This window comes from Salminus brasiliensis, chromosome 20 (assembly GCF_030463535.1).
Source record: "Salminus brasiliensis chromosome 20, fSalBra1.hap2, whole genome shotgun sequence".
In the NCBI taxonomy this organism is placed as follows: Eukaryota; Metazoa; Chordata; class Actinopteri; order Characiformes; family Bryconidae; genus Salminus; species Salminus brasiliensis.
In genome coordinates, this window is record NC_132897.1 from 8,377,619 (window position 1) to 8,391,757 (window position 14,139).

The following is a 14,139-nucleotide window of genomic DNA, read 5'->3' on the forward strand; positions in this document are numbered from 1 at the left end:
TGTCATCTGATGTGTAATTACTGGTAAAGGGCTTTGCCGGCTGACATCATCTCTGCTCTGACCGCAGGGTAAAGTGGGGTGGCGTGCGGGACACGTACCGATGGGTTTGTGGCTAAGGAGGACGCTTTGTTGGGAAATGCACCTGCTTCAGATTCCGAAAACAAAGAAGAAAGAACTGACATCTCTCTTTTTTCTCAAGTCTTGTTCAGGGAATAACCTTTCTCGCAATAATTTCCCTTAGTCTTGTTTTAGGGGTGGAGGGGTGGGGGGGGGGGTGGTTGTCAAGGATGGCCCCTGAGCATCATTAAGAGATGGCATAAAGGCTAAAAAAACATTTACGAAATCCGAGGTCAGTTTTGCAACAATTAAAGGAAGTTGCTTTTCCTGAAAATTGCTTTTGGGAGTGGAAGGTTTTGCTTTTTATACCAATTAAATGGTTCCTGACTGGCATGCATTAAATATCTTCCACTGGCCAAGAACCTTTACACTTCACCTAGAGATTCTTTAAACTTAAAAAAGGCTACTTCCTCTTCTTCTTCAAGAACTATTCATCAAAAGATTCCTTAGAGAACCAAACGTGGCTTTTCTATGGCATCCCCCTGTTAACTCCACTGGCACCCTTATTTTTAGGAGTCTAACATCCATACAAGATGTTTCTCCTCGTGTACAAATTGCTGCCCGTTGTTATGCAGAGGTGAATATAGAAAAGGCACAGCGTAGACATGGCCTGATAAAAGGGCCGCAACTCCTCTCCACATTTTCCCCTAACATACCATGAAAATCAGAGACAAAACCAGACACTGGTCCCAGTACAGAGGAGAAAGGAACACCAGCAGTGCATGCCTCCCCTCTTCACGACCTGTGTGTGGGGGGTAGCAATTAACCACCAGGCAAAACACAACCATTTCAGCAAGAGACAGAGGAGAAAAATTCAAGCGTATCCCCTCCTTTTTTATTCTCCAAGCTTGGCAGATTGCACCTCTTTTCATCCCACGCTTTCACAAATCAGTTTCCCTTCTTTTCCGCCAAGGATGCTCAAAGCCCAGACAGCAGCCCCCTTTTTTTCCGCCTCGCCTCAAAAGAGGCAGCCAGAGATGTCCGAACATCAATTACATGTTTGTTCACTTTCGGGTGACACTCGGTTGACCCCCGGTGAACCTGCGCTGAAAGGGCCGCAAAAAAAGTCTCCTCCTACCGCTGGCCCTTTCCCGGTGCCAATAGACTACCCTCAGGCCACTGGCCCATTGTCAAGCAAATGCAACTTCTGCATTAATGAACCTATTATGAGGTCTGCAGTCAGAGAATGAGAGAAATAAAGACACCGACTATTCAATTCATGGAGTGGGCCTTGGCAAGAGGACATAATAAGAGACTCTCAATGAAGCAGGTTTTAAGGCCGCCAGAAAGAGGGGGAAGACGGGCACGGCTGTGTGTGAAGGAATTCTGAAAGTTGCAAAGTCGTGATTAAGAAACGAAACCTTGCGGAAAAGTTATTTTTAGCTGACATCGTTATGTACGCGAGATGTCACAGGTCATCTGTTGACTAACCAAGACCCAAGCTATAAGTGCAATGGACAAGCTTTTGTCCAAAACAAATGGACATATCAGTTGTCAACAAGAAAGTAACAGTTCCTGTATGGTTCTTTTCTTTAAAGTATAAAAAACTTTATATGATGATGAGGCTCTTAAAATGTTTCTGATTTACAAAAATGGGCCTTAAAAACATCTATCAAAAGATCTGTGAGGAAACCTAGTCTCCCCAAAGAACTCTTTTTGGCACGTTTATTATTAAGGTTCAACTGAGGTTTTTTAAGAACATTGAAAAGCTTGTGAGGGAACCCAAAGTGGTTCCTCTATCAGATCTCTCCAGTGGGCCCTTTTTGACACCTTTATGTGAAAGGTTTGCCTTATCTGGTTTCAATTGAGCTGTATGAAGAATCATCTATTAAAATGTTGAAGTGAAGAAACTAAAAAAAGTTTCAACTGAGCTTCTTAATGAACCATACATTAAGTTTTTGAGGGAACCAAATATGGTTCTTATATGAGATCTCATCAATTAAGTTGTTTTGGCACTAATTGTCTAATTACAGCCTACTGAAATAAAGGTTCCTGAATGGTTCTTAGCTTGGATGTGTTGTTCTAAGTCGAATTTTCAATTGGTTTAGACCGTTAACACTGAATGAAGGTTCTCCAAGTCTTTCACATTTGCATATCACATTTTAAAGACCCATCCACTGAAAGGTTCTATAGGGAACCAAAAGAGTGAACGCATACATCCTACAGTGCGTTCACAAACATTAACCTTTGCATGCTGTGCTCTGAAGGCTGCAGGTTGTCGGGCAGCTCCAGCTTTGGTAAGTGCACTCCAAGGAGAGAGCCCAGGCTGATGGAGGCGGGACGGCCGTGGCGCCGGCTGCGTGTGGTATCGTAAAGACATTAATCACTCGTGGCCAAAAGCCTCCGCTGACAGCGCCCAGACCGGCTGACTTCCATCCATATTGGCCCGTTTTCTTATGTTAATGCAGGGATGGGGCCCTGCTGAAAATCGCCCCTATTCGCACCATTCTCTTCCACACAGAAGGGACTTGACATTTCTACTGCTCTCTCTCTCTCTCTCTTTTTTTAAGCATTATCATAGGTGGAGCTGCCGCCCAGTCATCCATCCATCCTCCACCCTGCAAAACACAAACACAAGCGCTGGAGCATCTTGCTCGCTCACTGCGACCAATGGCCCATCCCTAAATGGTCAATGACTTTTAAATAGCAGGCAATAGAGTGAGCGTGAATGGCAAACCAGCTAATTTGACTCTGTCATTCCCTCATTCGAGTCCATCGCCTTGAAAACGGCTCTCATTAAAAGCCAGAGGCAATCTTCCAGATGATTGAGGGCTGTTATTATGAACCTCAAACAATTAATGTCACATTACTTTAAATGCATTATCCCCTTCATTAGGCACTTTACGTAGGGACCCAATGGCACTTCTAAAAGCCATATATACATGAGCGGAGCTGAAGAGGGAGGGAGAAAGAAAGAGAGACTGAGATAGACATAGACAGAGAGAGAGAGAGAAAGAGTGAGAAAGGGAGATATGGCCACCCAGGTGATTCAGTCTCATTATACAACCCTAAAATGACTTCCTTTACAAGAGGTGAAATGGAAAAAAAATCTGCATATGGAGAAGGATTAACATAATAAAGGCCTTTCATGCTCCTCAGGGCTGACTTGAGAAAAGTCGTCGTGTAGTTTGAAAGTACTAACATGCACCTGTCACCCATAATCAAGGCGAGAGGAAATCAGATCTTTTGGAATTCAGGTTCTGATGGTTCTTAATTCAATTGCTTCGTTTTTTGAGATGTCTTGATTTCCCCCACTCTGCTCTCTTGACATATTTGACAGCAATGCTTTTTCTTTCCAGAAGTAAGGTAACATTCAGCTTTCTGCCTGTCAAAAAGAAGCCCCATTACTATAATATACTGAGTTCAAAAATATCTCACAGAATTTATGGTGAATAATTGCGATGGCATACAGTTGCAAAATTATTAAATCTTTACCACAAATTAAGTATTAGCAAAATAAACAAGAACAATTTAAATAGCCCAGCACAATCAATATAATGTCTTTTCTCCAAATTCTACACAGAATGCCAGTTTTAACTGCTGTCTCAGAATTACTCAACCCCTTCATGACAAATGTCTTTAGTACTGCAAACATGACGCATAGCCAGACACCAGCTTCTGGCAGCGTTCCTCAGGAATCTTAGGCCGTTTCTCATGGCCAATGGCCTCCAGTTCACTAATATTCTTGGGTTTGCTGCTGCAACCACCGTCTTTAAATCCCACCAAAGATTTTCCATGTTGTTCAAGTCAGGCAACTGTTATGACCACTCCAGAACCTTACAGGACTTTTTGGGATAATTGTCCTACTGGAAGGTCCAATGATGCCGAAGCTTTAGCATGAGATTTTCTGCTAGGATTTTCTGATACTTGATTAAACCCATCTTGCCCTTCATACGCTGCAGGTCCTGTCCAGTGCCAGGGGATGTAAAGCACTGCTTCACTATAGGCAGATTTTCAGCCTATGCTTCATTCTTCCTCCTGCAGACATACCTCTGATCCATACACATAAAAGGTTTTGTTTTCACCGTTGTGTGGTTTATTTATGTTGTTTTGAGCATATATGCTACCTACTGGATCTCTAGGAACATTTAATGCCTTTGCTCTCTTTTTGTATCCTTTCCCTTGGTTCACAAGGCTATGTCCCTAACTGAAGTTTATGGAAAACTCTTTTTCCATATTTCTTACATCCAATCAAACAATGCAATCAACAAACCCAATGCCAAACCCCTTGGCACACCTGGTGCAAGTAATGAAGCCCTTGATTTGCCACCTGATTTTCAAACATATGCTCTTATCTGGGATTCTATTCAAGTGCCTAAATAATTCTCAGACTGCAGTAGTTAATAAAAGTGGCGTTTTATGTTAAACTTGGAGTTACCACTTGTTATATTAGTTGTTTTGAGCTATTGTAATTGTTTTTGTTTGATTGGTTTATTGCAAAAGCGGACATTTGGCTAATTTTGTCAATAAACCTAATATGGTATTTGAATCATTTCTATGGTAACTGTATTCTAGAAATATCATCCATATCTATTTCAGCAGCTCTTGAAATTTTTAAATGTTGCAAAATTGTTGTACAAGAAAGTGCATAATAAGCAATATTGAATATTGGTGCAGCAACTCAGTCAAGGAGACATCATTTTGTTGCCTAAATAGTCTGAGAGTTGCTCAGACTTGTTTAGATGGCGAGACTATATAGTTTAGGAGTGTGTTTGCTCTGGAATAAGAATTCATGACATATATCTCAATCAATATCTATTTACAGTTTGTCAGTACATTGGGTAAATTGAGCAGGCTTCACTTACCATCGATACGCCATCGCTTCAAGCTGGTTACCTACTGTGAAGGCAGAGGCAGAAGTCGAAGCAGACAAAGAGAGCATGTAAGAGAGAGAGATTAGATCATAACATAAGTTAATCAAACTTTTCATCTCCCTTAAAAAACTTAATACAAAAACAAATTTAGCGGCCATGGTGCCAAAGCGCTAAATTGAAAGTGTAATGACCCAGGGCTGATTCGATGAAAATGGAATGAGATGGCTTTGTCAATATCTCCTATAACAGACTCTCAGTCGGGGAGCCTAGTGCAGCCGCTAGTTCACCAGAGCACATGATGGGTCCTAGGCAGACTTAATGGTGGATGCTGCAGCCCACTCCTTGCAGACAGATGGGACAGCAAGCTGGGCTGACAGCGGTAGCAGCGGCACGCTTAGCTTAGTTACGGCTGTGTGGGGAGGTGAACGCTGTAAGGGTCTGGAAACAGCATAGCAGCGCTGGTTCTGTTTTTATGGCCACAGAGATGAGATTAAATTACAAAAACAAATCAGAGGAGAGTCTGAGACTGGACGTGTGAAACATAAAGCGTTGTATGGCTTGACCCGCTGATAGCACAGCTGAGTTAAAACAGCATGATTTTGGAACAGTCTGGTACAGGGATCAATGAACACTTTGGCTAGAAAGCCCTGAGGGAGCACAAAAGAGAACAATATTAGTAAAAATAAAAGCCACCAAAGCCAGGGCTTTTTCTTTACATTTGGGAGGGCCCAAACAAACATCCCCTTTGGGTACCCCACCACCAAAGTGAACAACAGTGTATAAAAAATACAGTGTGTTGGACTTCCATTACTACACTGTTTAAGACTACTACAACCCAGGCTCAATGGCTACATTCACACAGCAGGTAAAAGTGGTCTAAATCCAATCTTTTTTGGCCCAAATCCAATCTTTTTTGTCAAATATATCACAGATGTGTTATCTGTGTGACAGTGTGAACGGCAAAAAATACACTGAATCTGGTTTATTTTCTGGTTAATTTTCAGGTGCGATTTGAGCAATCTTTATTTTTGGTATTGAAATCTGATATATATCCAGTATGCCTAATGCAATGTAGTCTGAACAGCCAGACCGGAATTAATTCGGCTTTTACGCCAATCTATTCAATTCGTCGTAAATACACACTGAGGAGAAGGGAAAATGAGCGACAGCAGTGAGAGAGGTTTTCAGGCATCCAATTTCTCATCCAGATATTCCTATCTTGTGAAGTAGCCACAATGACCCCACAGAGATAATAAATGTACACTATTTCGAAACATTTCACTAAGGACTTTGGAGTTTCCCAGAAATGGTCTTTTATCTGTGTTTTATGGCACATAAACTAACCAAAATATAACCCACTGTTTATTTCCCCGGTTTGCATTGTTTAGAATTGTCCCAGGTTAACATTGTTGGTATTGTCCCAGGTTAACATTGTTAGCATTATGCTGTATTTTGTGCATGTAAACGTCATGGAAACACGTGCACAGACGTGATGGATGGTACTGTGAGTACAACTAATTTAATGAGACCTAAATGGATAGAAGTGCTACCTACTGCTAATACTACTGTTGGTGTGAGGTGCAGCCATCTTGAATTTTAAGCTCAGGGTTGGTGAAGCTCTCCTGACTTCACAAAGTAGAAAATCAGACTTGTGGCTTCTGACCATTGCCACCAAGTATGCCATCAAATATCCTACTTGGAACTTAGAATGCAGCATTAGTCTCACCTTCACTGGTCTATATAACAACACTACCATAATGCAGGCCTACTGCTTGTACTGCATTTTAGGGAACAATGTTTGATTTATAATGTTGAATAAATAAAATAATATACAATAAAATAATGTGTCTATTCCTTGTCGCTAATTGCTAAGTGGCTTTTAACAGTGCTACGCTGCATTGGTAGACTGCACTGAACAAAGAGGCCTGAGCTAGCCTTCACTCTTGCTAGCCTGGTGTGTGCTGTTATAATGAAAGGTCAAAGAGAAGGCAAAAAAAAAAAACTCTTTCAGGGAACATAAGCATGACATCTATTTCCACTCTTAAAACTTGCCAGAACACCAGAACGCACTGTGCAATCTTGCTAGTTAGGAGTAAACACTTAATGCAGATACCAAGTTAATTAATCTCTGAATTTTAACCCCTTCTTACACACATTCTTTACACCCTGTTTGACAATAACTAAAATGAATGTTGATGTAGCTTATCCTACAATAGGCCTTAGTAGGGGACAGGACACTCACTGTTCAGGAATTTCTACAGTAGTCTGGTGGTGCGACGATGTGAAAAGCAAGATCTGAGCACTCTCCATAATCTCTCCTTTGAAGCAGCCCTCATCCTAAATTCTACACTATGTCTCCTCACACTGAGTCCAATCTGAAGCTAATCCACTGGATACTTGGCTCTGCATTCAGCCACATTAAAAGTGTCCCCTCTCCTTTCTCTCGACCACAGTTTGAATCTTCCCATGATAAGCTATTTAAAAATCTTAATACATGAAAAGATATGACTTAGCATAGCAGCAGGACCATGCCATCCTAGTGCACAATGGTATCTGTCACTCAGTAGTGACTTAAAGTCTCTCTCTCTCTCTCTCTCTCTCTCTCTCTCTCTTTCTCTCTTCCTTTCTCCCAACAGCTATCCCTCTCATTCTATATCGTTTCATTCTATATTCCTCTAAAAAATGTTTCTTCTTCAACTTGCTATCTACACTATATTGACAAAAGTATTGGAACACCTGCTCATTCATTGTAAAATAAACATACTGTATCTTTCTTTTGTTGGAGTAAGCCTACAATACACTGTCCAGGGAATGCATTGCATTACATTTTGGAGCATTGCTTTGAGGATTTGATTGCATTCAGTGACAAGAGCGTTACTGAGGTCAAGATGTTGAATCCTGTTGATTATTTATCTCATCAAAACTAACCCAACACATCCCAAAAGTACCGGATGGAGCACCACCATCATTCCAGAGTACATAGTTCCACTGCTCCGCAGCTCAATATACCCCTCTAGTCCACATCTGGCATTAGGCATGGTGGCATTAGGCAATAGATTGGTGTGTCTGTGGGCCAGAGCTTCCTATTCTATTGGCAATACTTCACTACAGGGACTAGACAAGTCGTGTGTGTGTGTGCATTTGTACACTTGTGTCAGTGATGGGAACAACTTAAAGCCGATAAATGCATTTATTAGAAGGAGTGTCTACAAACATTTGGACATTCGGTTAGTGTCTGCTTATCTTTCTACTTAAGTGTATCTATTTCTGTCATTTTCTCTCCCTCCCTTTCACTTTCTCACTCTCTCTTTCTGTCACTTCATTTCTCTCATTCTCTCTCTCACTTTCACAATTTCAGTCTCTTTCATTCACTCTTATTCTCTAACCCCTCCATGCTCATTTTGTCTCTTTTTCTCATTTTGTCCCCCCCACCCTTCTCTGTCTGAGGAAACAGTAAGACTGTTTAAAATAAGATGCAGTGTTTCTGTCTCTCCGCAGGACACGCTCTTCAGCACAGTGAGAGGAGAAGCTGGAGGACTGGGAGCCTTATGGCTCTCAGCAGCCCTAAAGACCCCCCCCCCCCCCCCCCATCTCTCTAAATCTTTGCCGTTTCAAGGTCTTTTTACATTTACTCTGAAAAGACTCCAGCATTGCAGAGATGTGGTGGATGGTGTGACATATAAAAGTCTCTGAACAACAACTGCAAAAATGCTTGTTTAGCAGGTCTGCAAGAAGATATGCCTAAAATGTGGTTAGTTATGATAGGAACTGGCAGTGATGCCAATGGGATATTTCTAATACAAAGAAAACAGCGTCTGAATAATAAAAAATCCAGCAGCTCTCAGACTGCATTCGAATACAAAAATGTGAGCATGTTCAAATAACAAAGATAGATTCAATTAAATCAGAAATGTCTATTTAACCGTATTCAGGCTGCCAGCACAAACATGCTGCATCTGTGATATTACCCCACAGCAACTCCCACAACATAACATTTAATGAGTCACACTTCAGTCTCAGCAGAGTGTAGCGCATTATAACTTACCCACCTCTCACAGCAACTGTAAATACTGTCTGCATTCATGCTGACTATTGCGTTTAAGTGGTTACTGGCTGCTGACATTCAAAACTTGCATGAGACAACGTTCCGTCGCTACAGGTAGAAGACATTTAGACAATACGGATGACTTTTTTTTCCAAATGTGCACCTAAAAGCATTTTAATGTCTATTGTCATACTCTATACCAAAGGCAGACATGACAATTTTGCCTGTTTTTATGATTTATACGTACTGGAGCACAATGAGAAGAAAGCCCACTAGCTGTGGCAGTTCTAGTCATGTTCTTCTAGTGGGTATTGGATATATCTTAGAATTAAACATTTGATTTATAACTTCATTTACAGTGCAGAGATATATGTATTCTCTGGCAAACTAGCAGCCATAAAAGGCTGAATTGTTCAGATTTATCACTATTTTACCATCAATAACATAAAATAATAACAAAAAATATTAAATAAATACATTTATGCATGTATTACATTGATTTATCCTCACCTTACTGCATAGCTGTGCTTATGCAGATTTCCTTGCATGGACTTTCACATTATTGTGGTATTCATTGTCGACCAGAAAAGGATTGTCTCGGTTCCGCTTAGGGTTTCTTCCCTCAGCCATTGAATATATTTATATATAATCCAAAGACAAATAAAACTAAAGATATATAAAAAGAAATACAGTTTTCTTGTGAGGAAAACATTAGGACACCCCACACTAACTACTACTTAAAATGCTTAAAATTAGAGTCAGGTGCAGCACATTAGCTTCATTACAGAGGCTTTTGGAGGAGCCTGACTTATTTATACCTCAGACATTTGGCTTGGTTTGCTCCTGCTCTTGGTAAAGTGAGTGGTGTCTCCATGGCATGATCTAAATAGTTCTCTGAGGCCTTCAGAAAGGTTGTAGATGCAGATGAGTCTGGGAAGAGATTTAAAAGAACAATTAGAAATCAGCTGTTCCACAGTGGAGAACATTTAAAATAGCTGCCAACATAGCCAGATCAGGCCTTCCTGCAAGTGTGGCCCAAAAGTAGACCAAAAGTAGACCAAAGTATGTCATCACGGGACCTACAGGTAATTTATGTATGCCACAGTTGATGTCAAAGTACAGCATCTACCATCGGAAAGCGACTTGGTGCAGGTGTTTTTTCATGTTCTTGAGTTGTTTGTGTTTAGTAATATTACCTCAATCTCTCAATTTTGTTTAAGTTAATTATTCTCAATTATGAAGAGCAATTATGAAGAGCAAATGTCCATATGATTAAATATGCATAGAAGAAGACAAATGTGTTATCACTATTTGTCCAAATGTTTGTGGACACCCCTTCTAATAAATGCATTCAGCTACTTTAGGTTGCACCCATTGCTGACACAGATGTACAAATGCATACACATACAGCTTGTCCCTGAAGTATTGGCAATAGAACTGGACCCTCTGGAGCAGATAAACATGAGCCTATTTGCACCATGCCTTAAGCCAGGTGTGGGCTGAAGGGGTATAAAGCCAGCACTGAGCTGTGGAGCAGTGCAATTTATCCCAATACTATTGGGATGAATTGGAGAGTTGGGGTTAAGGTTGGGTGGTGATCATATGGTCAGATCCTCACAACAATGCTCCAAAACAATGGTGGACATTTAATCCAACAAAAGCAGGATAAACCTTTTAAAACTTTTGAATACCCCTAAACAATTAATGAGCAGGTGCCCAAATACCTTTGTCCATAAGTATATTTTTGCATAAGTGTATACCACAATCATAAGGTAAGATATTATCTTACCTTATCTGCAGATAAAGTGCAGATTGAGATTAGTTTGAAATACACTGGGGTAATACTTCAAAGAATCATCCTTTGAAAGGTTCTTTAGGTAACCAAAGGTGGTTCTTTTATGGCATTGCTCCAAAAAAGCGTTTGGCACCTCTCAGGGTGTATACTAGCACAATGTCTCTTTCAGTTTACTTGCTAAGTGATACTCATTGGGGAGGGCCGACCACTGCCCTGTCGGTCAGAAACCTAACCCCAGAGCTGGAGCGAATGCACTCACTGCAGCTCCTTCCCTGACCCCATGGTGTGATGTCCCTGACGGGACTGACCTTATACCTGCCCTGGTCAGACACCTGGCCTATAGGTCCAGATGGCACTAATGGGGGAGATAGGGTGGATAAGGGGTGCATTCTTACTGTAGTGTGTGTGTGTGTGTGTGTATGTGTGTGTGTGTGTGTGTGTGTGTGTGTATGGTGGGTGGGTGTGTGAGACAGACAGAGAGAGAGAGAAAGAGATTTGAGTGAGTTAGGTTATGAGAGATTGGTATGGTCAAGGGAAAGGGAAAAGGAATGGAATATCATATTACTTCAATATGAAATTGTGATGATTTGCTATTAGAGTGACAGTGGCAGAACTGAAACTGATTGGAGGTGTCCTGTAAGTGATAAAAGGGCAACTTGACAGATTATTAGCTGCAGTTCAATTGAATAAATGGTGAAAAATGTCTCTAAAAGGAGACATATTATAAAATGAACACGACAAAGTGAAAATAAAAAAAGAAGACTACCATTCAACTCAATCTCATTTCTGATAATGGTGTTGACGATCTCGCAAAACGTTCTTGCAAAGAGAACATGCTTTTTATGAAAAATCTTTTTATATACCCGTACAGCTTATCTGTTTCCAGTCGGAACAAAGCCTATCGGCAGTCCAATCACAAAAGCACTCGATTACTGAAGGCCCAAGAAAGGCTGGGGGGGCTCAAATCACCTTCATTTGGACAAAAGGAAAGTATTACAAAGACAGCCAAATGAAAACAAAATTACTTAGGATAGGTATCTGGCTGAAATGATAACACATAAAAGCTCTCCGCCCTGAAAAGAAAGAAAACAGTTGCTGTTCTTGTAAGGAATCCTCAATTTGATCTTCCTGAGCGTACTCTCCCCATCTTATTACCTTCCCTCTCCGCTTTTATTCGTCTACGTATCTGTATTTAAAATGACTCAATTACCCAGAACCCTGTGGTGAAAATTACACATGTTTCCCCCATATTTCCTTTTTTGGGCCTGGGACATGGGTGAACCTCAGGCTGCCCCCGCCACTCCCCTCCCCCACCCACTCTCTCTCTTTCGCGGTAGGTCTCTCCACCTCGCTTTTTCTTGCTCCATCTGTTGCAAAATGCATGGTGATTATGGTGGTGGTGGTCGTCCACACAGGAACGACGCAAGGCGAAATTGGGTTGTTAGTGAGCTCTTTTCTTTTAATAAAGAAGTGATCGCTGCAGTGTGTGCAGCACAATTTCACAGCTGAAACAAATGGTTTAGCTTTGCTTTTTTCATGGTGACGTGGAAGAGGACAAAATAACACCTACAAGCAAATTTTGTTATTCTTTTGAGATAAATCATCTGGTCCATTATAATGGTCCATTCTCTAAAATTACAGAATGACGGAGAAGCTTCAGTGTGATCGGTTACACACTTCCAGTGTATCATTTAGTGGAAGAAATATTACACTCTTTGAAATAGGGAGCCAAAAACAGGCTTTTGGAACATCACCACAGAAGTTTCCAAAGAACCTTTAATGGACAGTGGAAGGGTCATTAAAAAAAGAAGTGTGTAAAGTTTAAAGAAGCTCCATATAAGTTAATGGTTCTATATTAATGAAAAGTTTTTTTTTTTCTCCAAAAAACAAACATCCAAACCAAGAACTGTATCAGGAGCTTTTCTTTTAAGTCCATAAACTCTGTATCTAAGCACATACTTCAGTTCCTCTCTTATATACTCTTATATTCTTATTCCTTATACTCTTTCATAGGCCCTAAAATAGAACCCTGTGGGACTCCATATGATATGCTAAACCTAACTGATGCCAAATAATGCACATACTAGTTTCTGCATTAGGATTAAATCCAAATCCTAAAGGTTTGAGGGTTTAAAAGAGTAACTTAAAGTTTCAAACACTCAAAACACATGAGGATTCAAGGATGATAACTGTTCATTAGAGACCAAGCGTGTGTTTTCTTTAGCATCAGTCAAACAACCCTTTAATCCTTAGGGCTGAATATATCAGTATTATATCAGTCACAGACCCTCAACAATAAAGATGGTTAAAAGAAGAGAAGAACAGTTTCTGGTTCAACAGCTGAAGCCGTGTATGAAGTACAAAAAATCCTTTTAACGTTTGATAGTGTACAGGTGAAATAACTGTCCAAACTAAGAATCAAACAGGAAATGTATGTGGAAAAAAGAGAAATATACAAAATATATAAGGGGAAAATATTTTTTATGATGATGACTCATTAATGCAATTCAGTATAAAAGGAATTATTATACTATTCCGACTCATTAATGCAATTCAATAGGAAAGCCATATATATATATATATATATATATATATATATATATATATATATATATATATATATATATATATATGGCTTTCCTATTGAATTGCATTAATGAGTGGCTAATGTACTTTATATCGAGTCATGTTTTAATTGCTATGCACTGCTTAATCATTACTTGCTGAATGATTACAAACACATTGGCTTTCCTCAAAGACTAGTATCTTCATCTCTATGTATTACTCTCTATATGCAACAATTTCCTTTCAGACTATTAACATGCTTAGTTTATCCATCCTTCTCCACTAATGGAGGCCTGTCTGTCCTTGAAGCAGTTTTCTAAAGAAGTCAATCCATTTCCTGGAGAAATAGCTTTTTAGTGGAGTCATTATGCTTTTCTATGTTACATCTCGTTTGTTAGCAGTAATTGGCTTACAACTATCTATTTGAAACCACAGGTATTCTTCTCGATCCCTCTCCCTCTCTCTGCCTCTCCCTCTCTCTCTACTTTGTTTCATTATTTAAAAACATGTGACTTTAACAGACTGGCTCTCTGATCCCCTCCAAGTCCCATCTGGAAATGCCTGAATACTCAAGAGCTTGTAGCCATTGATGACATACATGCATTTCCCACTTATTACGATTGTTTTTTAAGAGGAAAGAGAGGAGCGACGGGGTTGCGGAGGCATTGTGAACGCACCGATGTCAGATGGGACCCACACGGCTTGCTTAGAGACACTCATGCTTGCGTTTGGCCTGCTTTTGTCTGAAGAGCACTTTGTTGACCATCATTTTCCACTTGGCGAGGCCTCTTTATACTCGTCTC